We start from the raw sequence: 22,326 nt of genomic DNA, 5'->3' as shown, positions 1-22,326 counted from the left end.
CTGGATAACGTTTCCAGGGAGGCGGGCGGGCGCGTTTTTGTAAGGGTGAATTTTAATACTGTGGTTTCTGTTCCCGCCGTAAGGGGAAAAAAGTGAATTTCCTTGCCGCTCTGCTTTGGCTTTTCCCGTTCTCAGGGGCCCAGGTTCCTGAACTAGTCTGAGCAGTTACTGGGGCTCCTGTCTGACTCCTGTTGCTGGTGGGAATTTGTTAGCTGCTCCATGGGGGGGCTACTGCTCTGGTTCTGTATCTGGGGGGGCAGTCTGTGGAGCTGGGGCGCTGAGGGAAAATCAGGGTGGCTGCTCCTATTTCACACCCATAGGGGAGAGAGGACAGAGACCACCATTTGCCTGAGTTGGAGATTGACAGATTCACAGGGGCGCTGGGCCAGCACCTTGCAAACTGGTCCAGACATCCTCTGCTTAGGCCGGCAGAGCTGAACAGAACATGGGGTGGGTCAAGCAGTTGTTGGGGATCATTAATGCCAATCTGCACAGCAGGGCATGATTTCAGTCCAAGGCAGCAGCAAAACTACATACACCTGCCTTCATCTGGAAATTGAAAATCCTGAAATTCTTCTCTTGGCTGCAATCTTTCAATCCCTCTCTCTACTCATCCCCCATCCCAGCTTGCTTTTGCCATTTGACTCAATAAAATCTACAGCAAATTAATGTTTTTAAGTCAAGGAAACTTAACTTAAAGATATGTAGGTAATGACAGGTCATAGTAACGGACCTTACTGCTTCAATGAAGTCTGCCCAAACAGGATACACCTCTCATAGAGGTTAAGTCCAGGATGGGTAAGGAATGGTGTCCCTAGCCTCTGTTTGTCAGAAGGTGGAGATGGACAGCAAGAGAGAGATCACTTGATCATTTCCTGTTAGGTTCACTCCCTCTGGGGCACCTGGCACTGGTCACGGTCGGAAGACAGGATACTCGGCTGGATGGACCTTTGATCTGGCTCAGTACAGCCACTCTCATGTTCTTATTATCTTTTCACTGTCTTTTTGCAATTGCACAGTCAAAAGACCTGAGATTCTGGAAGCACTCCTGAGTCTGAAGAGTCTCTCAAAAGCCTGACACTCGATCGAAAGCCTGAGGCGTGGAAGGTATGGGTGAAACCTGTGTGCAAAGAGCCATCATTTCCCATCAACAGGTTATCCCTGTTTGAACCTCTCATTTTCTGGGGCAGAGCTATATTTCTGCAGTCCCTGTGTATCAGGGCATGGGGCCTTGCAGCACATACGCATGTCCCAATATCCCTAATACAGGCCTTGTTGGGACCTTTATACCCAGGAGCTATAGCTGTAGCTTACATGACTAGGATCAAGCATGCGGTCCATGGGAATTCTTAAGGCCTCCTGCTATTTAGAGGGGACAGCCCACCAGAGACACAGATTTAGGGAAACCCTAGAGTAGTTCTTACCATAATAGTTTGGAAGGACTTCCCTAGAGGAAGGGTGTGTATGTGTGTTCTCTCCCTCCCAGCTGGTGGATGCTGGGACTGCCCTCAGGAAAGGGTGTGTAGCCCTTTCCTTCCTAGCTGGAAAGTCCCGTGTGGTTGTAATCCAGTGCTCTTGAGTTGATTTGTTGTGGTTTTGAGTTTGTGTTTTGGAAACAAAGCAAGTCCTGAAGAAAGGGTTTTGAAGAGTTCTGTAGTTTAGACTTGATATTTCTACCCACGGCTGGTGAGTTTGCACACTTGCCAACACCTTGCCACTTAGGTTTCAGGCACAGAAATACCTGTGATTGATTGCTCAAAGGAGATAATGGAAAGGTGATCCTATTGATTTTATTAGATCTGTCAGCAGCCTCAGTCTGAAACTCATAAGGAGCTGTTTATTTTTCTCTGGGACAGTGGAGGGGTGAATGAGGGCCCTGACAGTGGATGGGGTGAATGAGGGTCCTTGCAATGATTTTGTTTCTTCTTTTCTCAGATCTTTTTCCCCAGAATGTTCAGGATTTTAGTCCGTCACCCCTGTTGTGCCTCTACGATTTCTGTGGGAGACAGAGACATGCTGGAACTGAGTATCAGTTATTAATTTGTTTGCTGTACATTACCCCAGCTCAGAGAAGCAGCAGAGTGAGCTCCAGAGAGCACATCATCAGCCTTCTCTGTCGCATGGACTCCTGTGTTGGACAGGAGGAGTCTTTTGGCAGAGAACACAGAACAGCACTTCCCTATCACCTCTCTGTGCTAATCAAGGCCGGGTTTAATCTTTACTTCGTAACTTGATTTTAAAATGCAAGGTGCACAGTTGCTATGGTGATGAGCATAATAAAAGAACATAAAAATGCATAATGCAAGGAATAACATCCAGAACTGAGCTTCTATACAGATAATTTTAAAAAAAAATTATGCTAAGGTTTGCAGACAATAGTGTTAACCTTCCCTCCCACACAAAGCTTCTTAAACTAGAAGCTTTTATTTCTTTTAACAAAGACATTCTCACTTTCTTAGTGCTTGATCCTGCAACACTTGAGCCATATCCACACTTTAAAGTTGGGTTGACGCAAGTTGTATTGGTGTACAACCACCAAAGTTTTTAATATTACTTGGATGTGCGCACACATGGATGCTTGCATTGGCCCTACCCATGCTTACTAGGAGTGCTTGTATCAATATACAGTGTGATGCGCCATAGGTAGGTAGGTATCAGTGTACATCCTCCAGCACAGTACCTTTTGGGACATTTCACCGTGCTTTGCGGGTAGTAGGTTAGCAGTCCTCCCTCCCCCTTTGGCTCGGAGGGAGGTCACTCTGCCTCACTGGGAGGTCAGCCCAGTTGTGGGGGGAATTAGTAAATCAAGGGCTACAATATATGGGGCCCTGGCCCTCAAGCAGGGCAGAGCTGCAAACAGACCCTTCAGCCTAAGATGGGGAGGCTGCCAGCCCAAAGGTGGGGTTGGCAGCAGAGTGCAGGGGAACCCAGGCGCACATACTGCACCTGGTGACAGCCCAGGGCCCTGACAGTGATAGAGGGCTTCACCAGTGGGTCAGCAGAGATCCCAGTGAAACACGGCAGTTCAAGCAATGACAGCAAAACCAGACTAAAGTCTGGCTTCCCTGGGCTGCTTCCTACCACAATCCAGGCAGGGGCTTCGGCATCCAGGGGTCCTCTGTCTCCTCAGGCTACTCAGCCATCCCAGATGCTCCTCTCCAGGCTCAATCTTCTCTGGGGCAGGCCACAGCCCGGTTCAGCCAGAGGCCTGCAGCAAGCAACAGGCATCTGTCTCCTTCCCTAGCTTCTCTCCAACTGAGCCAGAGGCCCCACCTCTTATACTTCCTGTCCTACCTCTTAGCTTCCAATGTGAGGGCTGGACTTGGCCTGGCTGCACCCACCCAGGTGCAGAGAGCAGTCCCCTTCCTCCCCACCCCCGCCTCCGGCTTGGCGGAAGGCCACTCTGCCTCACTACAGTGGGATAGCAGTGATTTGTCCAGGGATTTCTGGGCATTAGGGGTCAAGTTACCACCATGCCACTTTATCCAGCCCATAATACTTTTCACATCCCATAAAACTCACACAGGGCTCTTTTTGGTCTCTGCCATCTCTCTGACAGAAACATGGACCCTGCAAAGTTCAGCACGATGCTCATGTGTGTTGCTGATACAAGACATACGATTCACAGAGCTTGAGGGAGTACTGCTACAAGCAGAACTGTGATGAGGAAGATGTGGAGATATTTGAGTACCATAACTGGATCCTGATGGATGTAGTGGGGGGGAAAAGCCATGTTGGTGTTGGCATTCACAGAGCAGCAATATATCTGGTGGTGATGCTTCTGAGTCTGAGAAACAAGCACTAATTGGTGGGATTGCATCATAATGCAGGTTTGGGATGATGGGCAGTGGCTTCAGAACTTTGGAATGCAATAGGCCACAGCCCTGGCTCTGTGTGCCGAGCTCACCCCAGCCCTCTGGAGCAGGGACACCAAAATGAGAGCCGCCCTGACAGTGGAGAAACGAGTGGCGATCACATTCTGGAAACTTGCAACACTGTCTTGTTACAAGTCAGTGGGTTTAATTTGCAGATGTTGGTGGCCTTTGATATATAGGAGGTCACACTAGATGATTTGGTGGGTCCCTTCTGGCTTTAAACTCTAGGATGGGCTATCATTTTGGAGCTGGAAAATCCACAGTGGGGGGCATATCCCTATTTCGTCACCAGCCTACCTTCCCACACTGTATATCAACAGAAAGAGCTACTTTTCTAGCAAATGCTAGTGTATCACTGGGGATGTTTCACTGATATCAATATGGGCTGGCCAGGGAAGGTGCATGATACTCACATCTTTAAGAACAGAGCATGTTTCAAAAAGCTGGAAGCAGGAACATAATTCCTGACTGGTGGATTCCCAATGGCAATATTCAAATGGCAATCGTGATTCCCAGCCCTACCTCTTGGTCCCCTGGCTCATGAAGCCATACACTGGCCACCTCGACAGCGCCAAGGTGCAGAATGACTGCCGAATGTGCTTTTGGTAGATTGAAGGGATGCTGACATTGTTTAGTCACTAGATTGGATCTCAGCAAGAAAAACATCCCAGCGGTTATAGCTGCATGTTGTGTACTGCCTAATATCTGTGAGGCGAAGGGGGAACGGCTGCCTCCAGGGTGCAGGGCGAGGGTGGGGGGAATGGGAGAGGAGGCAAAGTGAACTGGCTCTCCACTGAATGTGAACAGCCAGACATAAGTGCTATTAGAAGAGCCAACCATGGAGCTGTACAGTTGGGGGAGGTTTTAAAAGAGCATTTTGTCAGTCAGCAACAGTAGAGCTTTTTGTTGCTTTCATTAAATAGTGTTTGTCATGTGTACTTTAGATTATATAGTGTTTGAGTCTTTGCCTGCTGCTATGAATTCTGTAATGCTTCAGGTGAACTAATAAAAATCCTCTGAATTTCCAAAACAGAGAACGTTATTGTATGCAAAACATCAGTTACCACAATTAAAGTGCAAACACACACATACAAGGTTAAAAAATCTTGTATCAAGACTGTTAACACGGTGAATCATAGTTTACAATCCCAAGTGAATATGGAAGTAAACAGTTAACATTTCTGTTAAACAGTAGTAGTTTTCACAGGTCAGTTTATGTATAGCTATAGTTTTAGTTCTATCCCAGGGTGGAGCAGGAGGGTTAAGGAAGGTGCCACATGGTTTATGGGGAGCAGTGACCAGGGAATTCTCCAAGGATTGGAAAGACTGCTGAATCTGGGATCTATGAGCCTGTCAGTCAGCCATGCTCTGCAACATTTATGTTTGTTGCCTGAGCAACCCTGTTATGTCCTGGTATGTTTTCCAATGCACCTCTAAATCTCTTCACCTCTCCTGCAGCAACCACTATCTCCATTCTTAGTCCTTCTCCATGGTTGGGTTCTATTGGGCCCCCAAGCCCTTTGATCACAATCTGAGGCAATAGTGGCCTGGAGGATCTCACAGAACATATCCACCCCAGCCCTCTTCTTCCTCCTCTCAAGCAAGGTCAGATGTTCAGTGGGCATGGAGGAGGCACCCCTACAGCCACCATGACAGAAGTTGCTGATACACCATTAGATTAATGGTCACAATGGAAAAGGAAAGATGTCTCAAAACTGCCTTACATTATTTCCATAAACACCCTTAATAAGAAATGCTTATTGACACTTAGCTATGGAGCACCTTGCTCCCCAGCTCAAACCATGGTGAGTATCACCTAGCTGGGATGTGTTCTGTTGCATGTTGCTATAAAGATGATATAGTCATATCATATGATAACACGCTTTCTTCTCCTTTAGTATCTCAGGAGGATGTAAAACAGCAGCTAGTAAAGCAGCAGGTAACTTGCATCCAGGAGTTTAGAAAGAGCTGGCTGATGCACTTGCTGGACCCTTAATGTTGATTTTCAGTAAGTATTGGAGCAGTAAGGAAGTTCCTGAAGACTGGAAGAAAGCTAATGTTGTGCCAATATTTTTTAAAAAGATAAACAGGTAATTAGGGCTTAAATTCAGCTGGAGCTATCCACAGCGAAGCTCCGGTAAATATTTTGAAATCCACATGCCAGAAGCCCTGAGTCCTGGCTTGTCCTGCAGGGCTAAAACCCCAAGTCCCCCCACTCACAACCGAAGCCTGGAGCCCCGAATAGCGCAGGGAAGGGGGGGTTCCAGGAAATACTTTATGAGAATTTAAACCTGCAGGTAATTATAGGCCTGTCAGTCTGACACTGATCCCTAGAAAGATAATGGCGCAGCTAATACTGGACTCAGTTATTTAATTAAATTAATTAAAGCAAGGTAATATAGTTAATGCCACGCAACATGGGTTTACAAAAACTAGACCCTGTCAAACTAACTTGATAGTTAGGTTTGGTTTGGTTGCTAAAGGCAACAGTGTTGATGTAATGTACTTAGACTTCTGTAAGGCATTAAACTTGCTACCGCATAACATTTTGATTAAAAATTGGAACAATATAAAGTCAACATGATGCACACTAAATGGATTAAAAGATGGCTAACTTTTCCCAAAATGTAAGCGTAAATGGGGAACCATCACTGAATGAGTATGGTTCAAGTGGGGTCCTGCAGGGATTGATTTTTGACCCTGCCCTATTTTTATTAGTGACCTGGAAGAAAACATAAAATCATCATTGGTAAAGTTTGCAGATGATACAAAGGTTGGAGGAGTGGTAAATAATGAAAAAAGGTCACTGATACAGAATGATCTGGATTGCTTGGTAAACTAGGTGCAAGCAAACTTGCATTTTAATATGGTTAAATGTAAATGTATAAATCTAAGAACACAGAACGTAGGCCATATATACATGAGGGAGGATGCTATTCTTGGAAGCAGTGACTCAGAAAAGGAGTTGTGTTTCATGGCAGATAATCAGCTGAACCTGAGCTCCTAGGCTGACACTGTGACCAAAAGGCCTAATGCAATCCTTGGATGCATAAACAGAGGAATCTTGACTAGGAGTAGAGAGGTTATTTTACCTTTTATTTGGCACTGATGAAGATGCTGCTAAAATACTGTGTCCAGTTTTGGTGTTCACAAGTCAAGAAGGATGTTGATAAGTTGGAGAGGGTTCAGAGAAGAGCCACAAGAATGATTAAGGATTAGAAAACCTGCCTTATAGTGATAGACTCAAGGAGCTCAATCTATTTAGCTTAACAAAGAGAAGCTTAAGGGGTGACGTGATTACAGAGAAACAAATATTTAATAACTGACTCTTCAATCTAGCAGAGAAAGGTATACCATGATCCAATAGCTGGAAGTTGAAGCTAGACAAATGCAGATCAGAAGAAAGACATTCATTTTTAACAGTGAGAGTAATTTAACCATTGGAACAATTTACCAAGGGTTTTGGTTGATTCTCCATCACTGACAATTTTTAAATCAAACCTGGATGTTTCTTCTAAAAGATCTGCTCTAGCAATTATTTTGGGGAAGATCTATGGCCTGTCTTATTCAGGATGGACTAGATAATCATAATTCTCACCTTGGAATTTATGAAAATGTTAGACCTCCATGCCTAGACGTGGGTACACGGAATTGGCAGTGAATATATTAGCACTATTTTCACAGGCAGTGTTGATTTTGGCTGATACCTCACTCCTGTGGGCGATAAAGGCACAGAGACCAAAACTGCCTGGATCTGTATGTTTATATCCTGTTTACTGTAATGGACCCAGCCAAACTCACTGCAGAGTGATATGAGAAAGTGTCCTGTTGCGGTCAAAAGAGGTTGTCATCCCTAGAAACCTTCAGGAGAGGATTGCAGAGTATCTCCATGTAAGTTTCATTGAGAACTCTCAAGAAAATAAAGAAGTCATCTTTATTCTGACAAACGGAGTACTCTGCATGGCTCCCATGTCTAGCCCAACAAGTCAAAGGAATGGAAAGTATTTTGCAGATGCTGACTCTGCCTTTGTTTGGTCTACCTCTGTGTGAGCACAGGACACTGATCTGATGTGGATTATATAACCAGACTGTCATACAATCCTTGTTAGAATTTATTCCCTAACCTTTTATTTTCTAGCATTATACCAGTAAAGCAATGACCACCTTTTTCTTAACTTGTAGATGGGCCAGGCACCATTTTTATATGGGATACTAAGGCAGGCAGGGAGGGAGATGAGGTTTGAGGGAAAGGAAAAGAAAAAAAAAACATTATGAGGAATAATGCATGTACGCACTTGTCTGAATTCCCTTCCCTTTCATCAGCAGACTCATCTGTGCTCGCCTAATGGGACTGGCTAGATTCATGCAGTTTCACATAGTTCCTGGCTTCCAACATGGTTTGAATGTCCCCTCATGTGTCCCCTACTCCCTTCATTGTTCATAGAAGTTGCCTCCATCTCAGGAGCCTCCAGAGTATCCACAGTCAGCTGTCGGGTGCTGGTGGGGTCACTGCCAAACAAGTCATGCTGTTCATTGGAAAAGCTTTGGGGCAGCACCAGATTTTTTTGTTGCTTCCTTCACTTTGTGATACACCTGGCATAGTTCCTTCACTTTCACAAGGTACTGCTGCTGATCCCTGTCATGCCCCTTTGCCAGTATTCCCCATGCAACCTGCTTGTAGACGTCAATGTTTCTAGAGCTGGTCCATAGCTGAGCTTGCACAGCCTCTTTTCCCCATGGGCCAAGGAGATCCAGGCAGGCGTGAGTCTAGTAGCACTCTGCGTGTGGAGCCAGCATGGTCATTTGGGCAGTCAAATGCACACAAGGGTGAGTTGCTAGGTGTACTCACCAAAATGGGCAGTCAGGAAAAGGGATTTCAAACATATTCAAGGTGTTTTAAAGGGGGTGCAGGCTTCCAGTCTATGGGCAGTGGAGTTCAAATCTCTGACCGGAGTGGTCACTGATGTGGGGCCAAGGGCACTGTGGACAACTGCTAGAGAAGTATGAGGTTGAACACAACTAATTCAGTGTCTACACACGTACTACATCATCCCGCATAAGCTGATTATGGCTCTATGTCACTCGTGGAGGTGGTGTATGTCACTGTAATGAGCTGCTTACATCAGCAGGGGACAGATTTTAGCACGTAAGAACATAAGAACAGCCATCCTGGGTTAGACCAAAGGTCCATGTAGCCCAGTATCCTGTCTTCTGACTGTGGCCAGTGCCAGGTGCCCCAGACAGAATGAACAGAACAGGTAAATATCCAGTGATCCATCCCCTGTTGCTCATTCCCAGTTTCTGGCAAACAGAGGCTAGGGACACCATCCCTGCCCATCCCGGCTAACAGCCACTGATGGACTTAGCCTCCATGAATTTATCTATCTATTGTTTGAATCCTGTTATAGTCTTGGATATAGTGTACCTAGAGAAGGTCCCTCATCAAAGGTTCTTAAGCAAAGTAAGCTGTCATGGGATAAGAGGGTGTCCGACCCTAATGCGGGTTCAGGTGAATTTTAATTGAGAGAGGAAAATTAAAACCCAGACTGACTGAAAATTCAAAAAAAAATCCATATGGCCGTTTATTAACAGGGAAAAAAATCACAACTTGGACTGGGGAGGAGCACTTCTACCAACTAGCAGTACGATTAGAACAAGAACATTCACACAACTTGAAGCAATCTATTTACATTCATTAACAAGGAACCAAATAATTTAAAATTAACTGCTCCCAAAAAATTAAAATAAATACACCAACTTAAACAAACTGTGCGCACATTGACCAAATACTATAAAACACAACTAACCAGAATAGCAACCATTACAGCAATTCAGCTCTCATATACTGTATATGCACAACTTTACGCCAAATAACAACATATACAGTTCTGTACCAAATAAGGGAGGGAAAAAGAGAAGAGGCTAAGCAAAACACAAAGTATTTACAGAAATTAGAATGCAAATACCATATTCCAGGTGCAGCTGACCAGCAGTACAGACACCAGAAGCATAACGAATCCATAGAAGGTAATTTGGAAAAAATAAATGTCACGTCCCGAGCTGGCTATATCCGGAGGAGACCCCTGGCTGAAGGGTTGATCAGGTCCTTCAGTCAGTGCGTGGATACTCCTGCAGATTCTGGCACGAGGCATGGTTTTATTCAAAGGCTCTTTTACACTTGTCAGCATCTGATTGGTACCTAGCTCCTTCACCTTCCAGGTTCCAAGCTGGCGCCCTCTACATAGATAGAATCTGCACATGGCACACTAGAAGCTACTAGAAGCTGCACCCAGCACACTATCATGGTTTTGCACACAACCCTAATCTGACCTTTTGAACTGAATTACAATTGGTCAGATTGGATTCCTTTGCTCATGGCACGCTGGTATTATGCACACAGCACTAGCCTGACCCTTAGGTGACCAGGCAAAAAGAGCAGGAAAATGCACACGGCACTATAATGTTGCACACCGCACCTTAAGGTAGCACACAGCACCACGGTGTTGCACATGGTACCAGTCTGACCTTTAGATAACCGACAATTGGCCATACAGAGACCATATCAGAATAGAGGCCTTAGGGCTGCGATAGAGGGAAGGTCCTCTTATGCAGTGATGAGCTGCCAAAATCTTAACAACTGGTTCCCTATAAAAAGTTCTGATTTAAAGGATGTTCCACAGTATGTATTTTTTGTACCTTTCTCCATAAGAAATGGCAATGCATTGAGTCATTGGGAGTCATACTTAACAATAAAAAAAAATTTTTTTTACATGTTTATTACAATAACCCCCCACCACCCCACAGTAATTGCAAGGTCGCTGTTGATGTTTTTCTTACACCCAACAAAATGTTGGCGTGTTGCTGAGTTCCTGCTGCTTGACCTGCTGGCTCTGAGCAGGAGGATCTCAGCCCCGGAGACATCCTCATGATATCTTACAAGGCATACTTTGTTCAAAGATTATTAGAACAGTGTGTAGGGTGTGAATACAGGGGTACATTCTGTCACAGAGGTCAAATCTGAAAATGAATTGCAAATATAGGGGACAACAAATGATTCCACCTTCATCTCATAATTGTGCAGGAGGAGTTAAAGTTCCTCTGTCTGAGAATGCAATGTAGCCATGAATGTCAGAATTTTAGTTTTTTTCCTTTGAAACTAATATTGCAAAGGGGAGATAAGAGAAGAGGTTCAGTAGGGTGGGAAATGGCCTGAATAATACTGATGAAATCCAATGCAACCAATCAGTATAAAAATAATTTGCATATGAGTTCTGATTGGTTACATTGAACCAGATTACAGATTTCTAAGGAAAATTTTCTGTATTGTCCAAAGATTACTTTAATGCTAGTCCTAAACGGGTGCTTTTCTCAAGTATAGAAAACAGTCATTTTTCAATAATTAAGTTATTAAACATTTTAATTTTTGTAAAAACAATCTATTTCCCTTTATTCTTTTCCCCTGGAAGAGCCAGCTGTAGCCTACTCATCCAAGCAGATAATTTGTTCAAATCGGTAGATGAAATGTTAAAATGTTAATGTTATAAACCCAAAGCATTGTGAAATATGCATTATAATTTGCAGATTCAAGTTGATTGTACGATGGCAAATAACAAGCCTAAGTATATTTCTCTAAATACCTTCAATACAATTAGTTTGTTTTCATGGCTTTCTAGCCAACAAGCCCCAGCTGGAGTAACGAGGAGGCTGTGCACCAAACTGCTGCTGCTGACATAGTGTTTTAATTATGCTTTTAATATGCAGTCATTTTAAGTGTAAATTGTGGTTTTTAATAATAAATTATGGAATAACCAACATCACATTGTTCCCCGCAGTCTGCACTTTATCAGGCAAGCTGCGAGGGATGGTCTACAAACTCAACAAGAAAAGTCAATCAGTTTTCTTATATTCAGACACATCATGGGGGTCTGAGCTTAAAGACTACACATTCATTGGTAGATGCAGTGTTCAGGAGACTTGTTCTTCACCACTCTAATTTGGTTACCTGGGAGCATATTATACATTCTTTTATATCCCATATAACTTTAGTTCAGTTTCCCAGTTGAACTTTATTCCTCTGATGTGCCCTGAAATTGCTGCCTTTAGTTTCAATCATGATGTTTATTTCCCAGCCTGCTGCTCTGTAAACAATTATATTTCAGTCACATTTTAAGTATTACAGTTAATATTTTTGTTATGGTTAATATTAAGAACAAACTTATGTAGCACTTACTCTCTGTGAAAGTAGAATGAATTATATAGTAAGAATAGAAAGGATTAAAGAAATGTTGTCTGTACCTTTAAGAAAAGTTGTTGGAATGTTGCAACCAGGTGTCAGGAATACAGACATTAACATAGAACAATTGCACAGTTTAAGGGCAATTGGTGAAGCATTAGCCTTAGATCGATAACAGTTAGTAAGGAAATAGAATATGCATGCTGTCCCCCAGGTGAATTTTACTGTTTTGATTTCTTTGTCCCTTTGTCTAATTCCCACTCTTTTATCTGTATAAATAAGACTGTTTGGGCCTTGCATGGCCACTCACATTATCTGGGTGTTATTGGCGGAGCGCTGCGCTAATAAAACAGAGTGGTCTGACAAATTGTGAGTCCTGATTCTAACTTTGACAATTTGGAGGTTCCACCAAGATGGCAACCGTCTTCACTGGGGCTGTGTGATTCCTGACTGTTTTTGTGGGATGACCGTGGCAGCCAGCACCTGGGCATTTGGCCCAAGCGGTCCCCCACTAGAGCAGAAAGGCGCACAGCCACAGTGAGGTCTACGCCATCGAACCTGTTGGTTCCCACTCTGTTCTGGTAGGGATCCCGGGATCTGACATCAGGAATCTGGTCAGGTAATTATTTCTGTGTTTTGTCCGGACTGAGGACTGTGCTGTCTCTGTGTCTATCTGTCTTCTTGTGGAGTGTTTGAGTCTGGGTGCTGTCTCTGTCTGGTGATCGGCCGACCAAGGGGTTCCTGTCCCCGCGGTCTGAGTGACTGGAATCTGCACAATCGCAGCCGCACCACACTTTGGGTAAAACCCCTGGTATGAAAGCAAGGGCGATTGAGGCAGTAGTCTGTGGGCTCCTTTTGTGTGTTGCACTGGGCATCGCTCTGACGAACCCGAATTTCCTTCTTGTGTGATTGATGTGTGAAGTCCTCCTGTATGGGTAACCAGACGTCTAAGTCGGGACAGTTCCCTAAATGAACGCCGGCTCATTTTATGTATTTAGGATGGGTCCAGACTCCTGTAAAAAGGGTCCAGACTCCTGTAAATTTCTGGAAAAATGGTCTAGACTAACACAGGGGAATCCCAAAACTCAGTGGCCACTGTTAAAATCTTGAAACAAAGACTGAGTGGACGTCTTAAAGGACAAACTCAGCCAACCTAAAACTAAATTGGCTAAAGGAGAGGTTAATTGTTTCATGCAGTGGTGGGAAGAGGCAAATCATAGATGGACAAAATCAAAACTGGCCTCTCTCAAATATTCAAATAATAAGTTAAAAGCTTTATTAAAAGCCTCCTCTCCCACCACCAGATTAAGCGCTCCCTTTACCCCGTTCTCCAAACCCGGATCGATCCAACCCCCTTCATACTCCCATCTCATTGTAAAAAGGACAAAAAGCCCCTTGTTCTGTTCCCCTTTGTTGTCTGCCTCAAAAACTGATTCTTTAGTGTTCAACTACCAATTCAGCAAGGAGGGTGGGCTCCTCAACTAGCCCCCACCCTTCCTGATCCCTTTCCTTGAACATTTCTTTCAAAATTGTGAAATGACCACAATATCACTCACAAAGGGTTCATTGGAAAAAGCAGGATCGGGCCCAGAAAAGCAGGCAAGCAACAGATAAAGAAACAGGTTGAAAGCCCTAAGGAAATAGTGTCAGGATAAAAAAAGTAGTAAGTGCAGGCATGAACCCCTGTAACAATACTTAAAATGGAGAAATCTGAGGTGATAAAGGTGTCATTTTGGGACATAAACAAGTAATTTAAGAAAAGAGAGTAAAAAGTTAACTCTACAGAGGCTAAAAAGAATTAAGCAGTTAAACTTTGTGGAAAATGTTAAAAAGGACCATGTTAAAGAGAGAGAATTCTTGGTTTCTTTGCAGCCATTCTGAAGGGAAAATGGGCCCTTTTCCAGAAGAATGCCTGTAAATCATCCAAATATATATACAGCTATGTAAAAACAAAGCAGTGTAAAAAAAAATGTTAAGGAAAAGAAAATGTGTATGTATCTATTTGTCTGTGAAAATATGTAAAGTTCTAAGAATCTAAACCAACACATATGGTTTGTAAAACTCCTGTTTTGTAGGTGTAAGATAAATTAATTGTTTTTCTTTTTAATGCCACTAACAATTCATTTGACTCTTTAATTCAATGTTGCAAAACTGACAGACCTTTTTGCAAGACACAGGTAATTAGTGTTGTTTGGCTTTGGGGTTTAGCATGTAACCCTTAAGGGGTAACTTGATTCTTTACAAAAATTAAAATGTTTTTAAATAAAGACCAAGTCATGGCTGCAATAGGGCAGTCAAAATCAGGAGAATGTCTTTTTGTTTGTTTGGTTTGGTTTTTTTGTAACAATAGCAGATAAGAGCTGTAATAAAAGAATAAGAAATTAACGTGACCCTCTGAAGCAACAGCAAAGGTAAGGTGCACAAAACAAAAAGAAGCAATGTTAAAAACACTGAGCCTTAAAATGACTCTGTGTAATCAGACTGTCACTCTAATAAAAGTACATGAAAACTCTGTAAAAACAAAACAAACAGTTATACCTTATGTAAAAATTAATATGGCTAATGTTTTTGAAAAGTTATAGTATAGAAAAAATGTGCATTTTCCCTCGGACATGTGCAGTGTATATTGTAGAAAGGGATGTAAAAAAAAAATGCAAATAAAACATGCTGCTGAATTAAAATCCTATTAGGGCTCCAAAAAGAGCCACAATAGGCTGTGTTTTCTTTTTCAGATCCCTGTGTGTTAAGACGGAGAGTCTCTGAGCTCTGCTGATGGCTTTAAATCCAAAAGCCTAGCCTGTGTTAATGCAAATTACCTAACTGATAAAGAAAAGTAAAAACTGCCAGCACAAAAGAAGCTGCAAATAAAAAACATACCTGGTCAGCAAACAAACTGCCTACATAAAAGGCATGGTATAACAAGATACCTTTAATAGATTTAATGCTAATGTTACTGTTAATATTAAACATTAAAATAACTTTAATGTTAGTAAGTACCCCTGCAACAACTTGTAGTGTGTAAAAATCCTTTAAAGTAATATGGTAATAATGCTTCTCAGCTATTACCTGTGAATACACTTAAAGCTTAACACAGCAGGAAAAACATTACAAACTTGGTCTGCTATATAAGAGAAAAAACTTGAGGTACACCACCTCATAAATTTAATAACTAAACAGTGAAATAATTTCTGCATAACCCTTAAAAAGTAGAAGCCATTAAAACCCGGCCTGCCTATAGAAAAAAAAAAAAAAGAACACAGGAAAATATGGGGTAATTCCTCTGTTTTGCCTGCAATCAGCAAGGGTATTTGTAAAAAAAAGAAATCTTTTAAGTAATAATCAATGCCACCCCAAAAAAGGAATAGAAAAATGTTATTTTTGTCTTTCAGATAATCCAAAGTACTGTATAATGGGCTATGTGTATGTGTTAATTCTTGGGAAAAAGTGTTTAAAAAGTGTTAGCAACCTACTGGACCATTCATATTATACACACAAATGGGGACATGTTAAAAATTGCCACTACAGAAAAACATCATAGCTTACCATTGGTATAACATATTTTCTGGATGGTTTCCCACAACTACTGGCATATTAATGTTACTACCCCTAATTGTGTTTTTGGTTTTAAATTGTATGTGTGTAATTAAAATGTTTACAATGTGCTGGTGAATAAAACAAATGTGTGCAAACCTAAGCCACAGGCCCAAATCATCTCCCAGTATTTTCTATTAGATGGACTAAATAAGAAGTGACACTGGCGATTAATAATCTTAGTGTCAAAAGGGGGATATGTAGGAGCAGGATTTTATAATGTCCCATAAGAATTAAAGTATAATTTAATTTCATCCTGCTAGCCACTTTTTTAAATAGCAGAAATAAATGACCGCCTGGAACTATAAGATTCTGTTTTCCCATATGCATTACAAATTGGGCCCCCTCTAACTCTTTGTTTTAAAATTTAAATAGTAAGAGACAGAATTCTCTATTGTGTCTATGTTAAATAAATTAGAGAAACATTGAAGGCCTGGGTCTCAATGTAAATTGTCTTAGTTATCAATTGTAAAACTTAGCAAGGTTTAATTTGCAATGTTTTTTTGTTCGATATAAAATACTACTGTTTGTATTCTCAATCTATTTGTGTGAATGAGGAATGTATGCATCAGGAAAAGATAAGGTGTGAAGGCCATTGTTATAGCCAGAGTCAAGGGAAGGCTGTTAAACTGTCTGGCATCTCAGAGTGGATACATGCTTCGCAGTGTAAGAATGCACCACCCCCAGTGAACCAACCACCACCTCAGGACCAGGCAGTCAAATTTTTTTGACTCCAGAAGAAGACGTAGAGGAACAGCCTGCAATACCTTACAATCTACGCTCTCGTAAGGGTTGCCAGAAGCAGATGACTACATAAAGCAAGGCCCAAGAAGAAGCAGTAGTGAGCCTAGCGCCTGCTGCCTGGTGGACATAAAACTGTAACTGCAGTTCCCTCAGTTGAGGTTGTCAGAACCAGAAGGGCCCTGCCTCCAACATGCGCCTCTGGTGGTGCCTGTTCTTCGGCTGCTGGTGTCTTAAGGTCTGGGGAGTCCACAATGACAATTCTTTTATCCAGCAGCAAGTGTGGATAGCTCAGACCCTTATTATTTCTAAATGCTGGGTCTGCAGCCACATCCCAGCCCACTCTCAAACTGGTGTTCCTGTCCTGGCTATCCCAATCAATACCCCAGCCCTCACTGGAGGACCTTGTCCGTTTAACACAATATGGAACAGTAATGACACCTGGGAAGAGGCTATTGGCAGTTCCTTTATCCCACTTGGGGGAGCAATACACCAGGCAAAAAAAAGGCTCCTAAGGTTACAATCAGTAGTTGAAATAATGGCAAATAAAACCAGAGAAAGTTTAAGAGCCCTGGCCAAAGAAACAGGGGCGATCGGACAGGTGGCCCTCCAGAACCGCCAGGCATTGGACATAGTGCTGGCGGCCAAAGGAGGGACCTGTGCTCTCACTGGAAAACAATGTTGTGTGTTTATACAATACCAATGAGGTAGTAGATCGCTATAGCCACTTAGAACAAATCGCATATCTTCCTCATGAAGAGCTGAGTTCTTTATGGAAGTGGCTAAGTAACCTGTTCAATTTCTCTAGCATAGGAAACTGGTTGTTTCAGGGAGCCCTAACTATCCTGTTTGGAATCTTAGTGATTTTTATATGCTTTCAGTTAATCTCCTGTTGTATCCAGAATTGTGTCAGCCAGATGACTGCCTCAAAACAGAGTGCTAATATGATGATTTTAAATATCGCTGATGAACTGAGAGATAAGGAACGGTTAATTTGTTAAACTCGGTAAGGGTTGGTCATGGCGTACGCCTGACCAAAAGGAGGGATTGTGAAAGTAGAATGAATTATGTAGTAAGAATAGAAAGGATTAAAGAAATGTTGTCTGTACCTTTAAGAAAAGTTGTTGGAATGTTGCAATCAGGTGTCAGGAATACAGACATTAACATAGAACAATTGCACAGTTTAAGGGCAATTGGTGAAGCATTAGCCTTAGATCGATAACAGTTAGTAAGGAAATAGAATATGCATGCTGTCCCCCAGGTGAATTTTACTGTTTTGATTTCTTTGTCCCTTTGTCTAATTCCCACTCTTTTATCTGTATAAATAAGACTGTTTGGGCCTTGCATGGCCACTCATATTATCTGGGTGTTATTGGCGGAGCGCTGCGCTAATAAAACAGAGTGGTCTGACAAATTGTGAGTCCTGATTCTAACTTTGACACTCTCTGTTAGGAATCCCCAAGTACTTTACAAACCTAAGCCCTGATCCTGCAAAAACAGACATGCTAATGTAAAGTCCCACTGAAGTCAATGGGACTCTATACAGACAGACATGTCTGCTCCAGTGTGACTGTTTCAGGCCCTTAAAATATATAAAGCATAGGAAGTATTTTGCACAGCAGTTGTTAAACAGTGTACAGCCAAACTACACAACAGTTTAGGCCAACATATGACTATTGTATCCAGCCAAAACTTCAGGGGAAACAGTAGGGTAGACTGAACGTAATTACCTAAATTGAAATTAGGGAAAGAAACTGAGTTCACACCTCACTTCTGGGGAAGGTTCTGTGGGATCTTTAATGACCACAAGCAGTCAGAACCTCAGTATTTAAGGCTCATCTGAAAGGCTGCATCACCAGCTGTACAATATTTCCTTATCAGCCTGCACAAAGAGGGGCCCGATTTGGAGAGAAGAGTGCAAATTGGTTTTTCCAAAGCCACCTAGAAGTTCCTTTGAAGTTACACATTTCACCTGTATTTTGAAATTTCAAGTATTAGTGACAGAAATTTCACACCTTATATGCAAAAAATGAATTTGAATTAATATAATTACTTTGATTGGATTTCTCTAGTTTCTTCCACTTCAGGATCCAAAAGTATGTATTTTTTTTTAAATATATTTTTTAAAACACTTAAAGCTCTTAGTCTGCATTAGTGACTATGGGCCCAATCCAACTTTCACTGTTTTCAGTGAGAGATGGATCCAGTCCTATAAGCGTGCCAAAATGAATTAGGAAAATGAAGCTATAGGAGTTATGTAGTCACAAAAAGTGTATGAAACAATCAACATATTTTTCCTTATAAACAGCCATATAATTCAATAATGGGCAAGACCATTTTCTTTTCAAATCTGGAAGAAAAATTATCAGTCCCAAACTAAGATCATATGCCAAGTTCCAACAGTGCCAAAGGATAATTTACTACTTACAAACCTTCAGCAGAAATTGATCTATCTATTATAGAATTCACTATCCCCTTGCTGTGGCTGGGGGACTTTGTTCTGGGGGGGAAACAGTAAGAGCTAAGCTAGTAATTCATGTTTGATGGTGCACACACAAACACAGAGAAAGCATACATGATAGTGAGATATAAAGGCTTTTTTCAGATAGCTGCATTTTTCACAAATGGTGATTTCATGAGTGATGATCACAAAAAATGTCTACAGAAACCTTTTACCACATTACACTATCATGTATTTTGTTTATGCCACACAAAGTACAGAAAAAAATTCTCAAGGCGTTTTATAGCATTTAAAAATGTTATTGGTACTATTTTATCTCTCTCTCTTGCTGTAAAGCTAGGCTAACTTGGAACCCCATAAAGGCCACAAAGGGAGGGAAAAAAGCCATAACAAATAAATTTTAGAATCCACTAAAGTGTTTCTAAAATAGGTTTTTACACAAAGCAACATTTCATTTTTAAGTTCCCATTTTGTGATTACCAGGACTAAAAGCATTCATTGCCACCTCTGCTGGTTCCTGAGGTATTAGAACTAAACATTTCTGAACTTTAAGTTAGGGTTTCTGTCCATGACCCTTTTACAAAGTTGACATAGAGCCCCAAAAGGAAAAAAAGATCAAAAAGAGAACTGGGATAAAAGTTAACATTATTTATCAAGTATCAGAGGGGTAGACATGTCAGTCTGGATCTGTAAAAGCAGAAAAGAGTTCTGTGGCACCTTATAGACTAACAAACGTAATGGAACATGAGCTTTCATGGGTGACTCCTGCATGGGTGCATCCGACGAAGTGGGTATTCACCCACAAAAGCTCATGCTCCAATACGTTTGTTAGTCTATAAGGTGCCACAGAACTCTGCCGCTTTTATTATCAACTGTATGTACAAAAACTGCAATGTTACAACCCTACCCTTTAAAATTAATTTCCCTTGCCATTCCCATAGCACTTTATTAAATTTCTCATGCTCTTCTGTTGATATCAGCCTAATGTGAGTCCTCCAAAAAGAAAAAAATCTTCAAATAAAGAAAAAGTTTAAAATTCTGGAAGTCGTTGGCCTACATACTGGTAATCAGCACCTCCATAAAACCTCTACTGTCCCAACACTGTCTTGATCATGTGGGTTAGTCTGCAAATCCATAGTGTCATCTTCAAGTGACAGCAATACTCATCCGTTTCATTATTTTTACTCAGCATAAAAAATGCCCCCATTGTACTAGAACTTGAATAGCTGAGCGAAGTTCTGGATTCAGTTATCCCCACTATTATTTTTACCATCTCATCTCCAAATCCTAGAGGTTGGGGAGGAAAAAATAGCCAGAGTAGCAGTTTCTTCCCTGCTCTCCCTCCAAATACCTCAGTTCCTCTGGGTCGGTCCACATTTCCATGTGGTACAATCCAAACCAACTTCACATATATTGGGCCCAATCCTGTACGGTGCTAAACACTCAGCACTTGACAGGAGCTTTTCTCAATTCCCATCGAGCTATATGGCAATTGAGGGCACTCAGCATTTTGCACGATTAGACCTAATTAGATATCATTAACTGAGAGAGCACATCCATTTGCTGTCATTACATAGCACAAGAATAGCAGCCAACTAGTGGGGAAGGAGGGTACTAAATTCAGACACAAATGCTAGAGGAAATTTTACTTAGGTCAAAATTCTTAAAGGAGAGGAAATGTTATCTGAGTCTTTGAGGGTAGCTTGTGGCATTCAAAGGGAAATTTGTACAGCTGGAAATTTTAATCCATGCTATATATCCTGTTCACTTGCACATGAGAGAATTCGGCCTTTGTACCTGCCATGCCGACTAAGTTTAAAATTAGAATGCTGACATTTGAGCTGTATTGGGTCTCTCAGTTTTTTCCCAGGGAGAAAGATTTTAACTTGGGATGCACTTGGAGATAAAAATAAAAAGGGAAGTCAAGGATCTCAAGTTTCTCTCCATCTTAGAAACTTTGCAAATAAAGAAGTTGCTAAAGCACACTTTACAAATCTACTCGAGATTTTAATATGTTACCACATTATTTAGCAGCTCTCAAGTTAAACATTATCAGGCAGATATACTTGAATCCTAAGCAATTTCTCCCTCTCCTAATTAATTTATGATTAATGGATCAATGAGAAAAGGATATATCCATTAATAGTGAGGATAAAGAACAATCTATGGCCCAAATCCTGCTTTTCTTACTGGCACATATAGTCCCATTAACTTCATTCTAATTGCACTACTGGCTAGATTTTCAAAAGAGCTCAGAATACAGCTTTTTTCAAACAAGAAAGGAAGAAACTTGAGGGTAGGAAATGTGTTTGTAAAGAGAATAGGCTTTGGCCCCATAACAGTTGTTAAGAGAAATTCAGCACAAAATATGCACAAGTATTTCACATGCACCACTATAGTTACATAATGCATACCATGGTTCTACAGATTTGTTTTGGCAGCAGAGGTGTGGTGTTAACTAAAATTGAATGCTTTTCAATGAGGCGGCCAGTGTGGAGGAGCACACCAAGAGTATTTGCAGGATACAACTTTGGTTCTAGACAAACCCAACTGATGCCAGAGGAGTGACTATGGCTACTGTATGCAGATCACTGAATCTTGTAAGATATTTGATGGACATTAGTTGGATAGTGAGCTAGTATAAACAGGTGGCCTGCTCATGAAGAGAGGTGTATCTGCTTACAGCTGAATTTGGCCCATTTTTCAAGAGATGTGGTAATATGAGTATTTCTGTAAATGTGTTTATATCATACTTAGTTTTTAAGTCCTGTTAAATTTAAAACAAGTTTTGATGCTAATTTTTCTTGTTTGTATTAGCATCTGTGTAATAGGAAGTAGACAATATCATAAGTACAGTATCAGTTGTATTTAAATACTCTAAAAAGTTAGGCACCTTAGAAACCATTCAATATTGTTAGCCTTTAATAATCCATGTTAAGAAAGCGTATCTAGGGTAAAATTTTCAAGAGTTCTTAAGTGACTTAGGAGCCTACATCCCATTTTCAAAAGTGACTTGGTGCTTAATCTCCTAGTCTCATTGATACTTCTGATCTTAAGACACATTTGAAAATGGAACTTATTTTTATTTTGATTTAATCATTCCAGTTTAGAAAAAGATACAGTTAATCACTGTATCTCCTCTTGTGTAGATGTAGTTATACTGATACAGTAATGCTTATATCAGCAATACTGATAGAGTAATGCTTATTTTGCATAATATACTTTCTGGGACCCTTCAAAAACATGTCACTTTTAACTAGGTTTACAGCACAAAACACATTACTGGTATAGAGATTTTTACACAGGTAGGGAAACCTGGAATTCTCTTTTTTGTCACAGAACGTCTGAAAATGCCTGACTCTAGAGGACTGACTAAGTAGGAGAAGGAACAGGCTCATAACTAGAATTTGTTTTATCTCTTCTCT

This window comes from Gopherus flavomarginatus, chromosome 3 (genome assembly GCF_025201925.1).
Source record: "Gopherus flavomarginatus isolate rGopFla2 chromosome 3, rGopFla2.mat.asm, whole genome shotgun sequence".
Classification (NCBI taxonomy): domain Eukaryota; kingdom Metazoa; phylum Chordata; order Testudines; family Testudinidae; genus Gopherus; species Gopherus flavomarginatus.
This window is presented reverse-complemented; position numbering follows the sequence as displayed.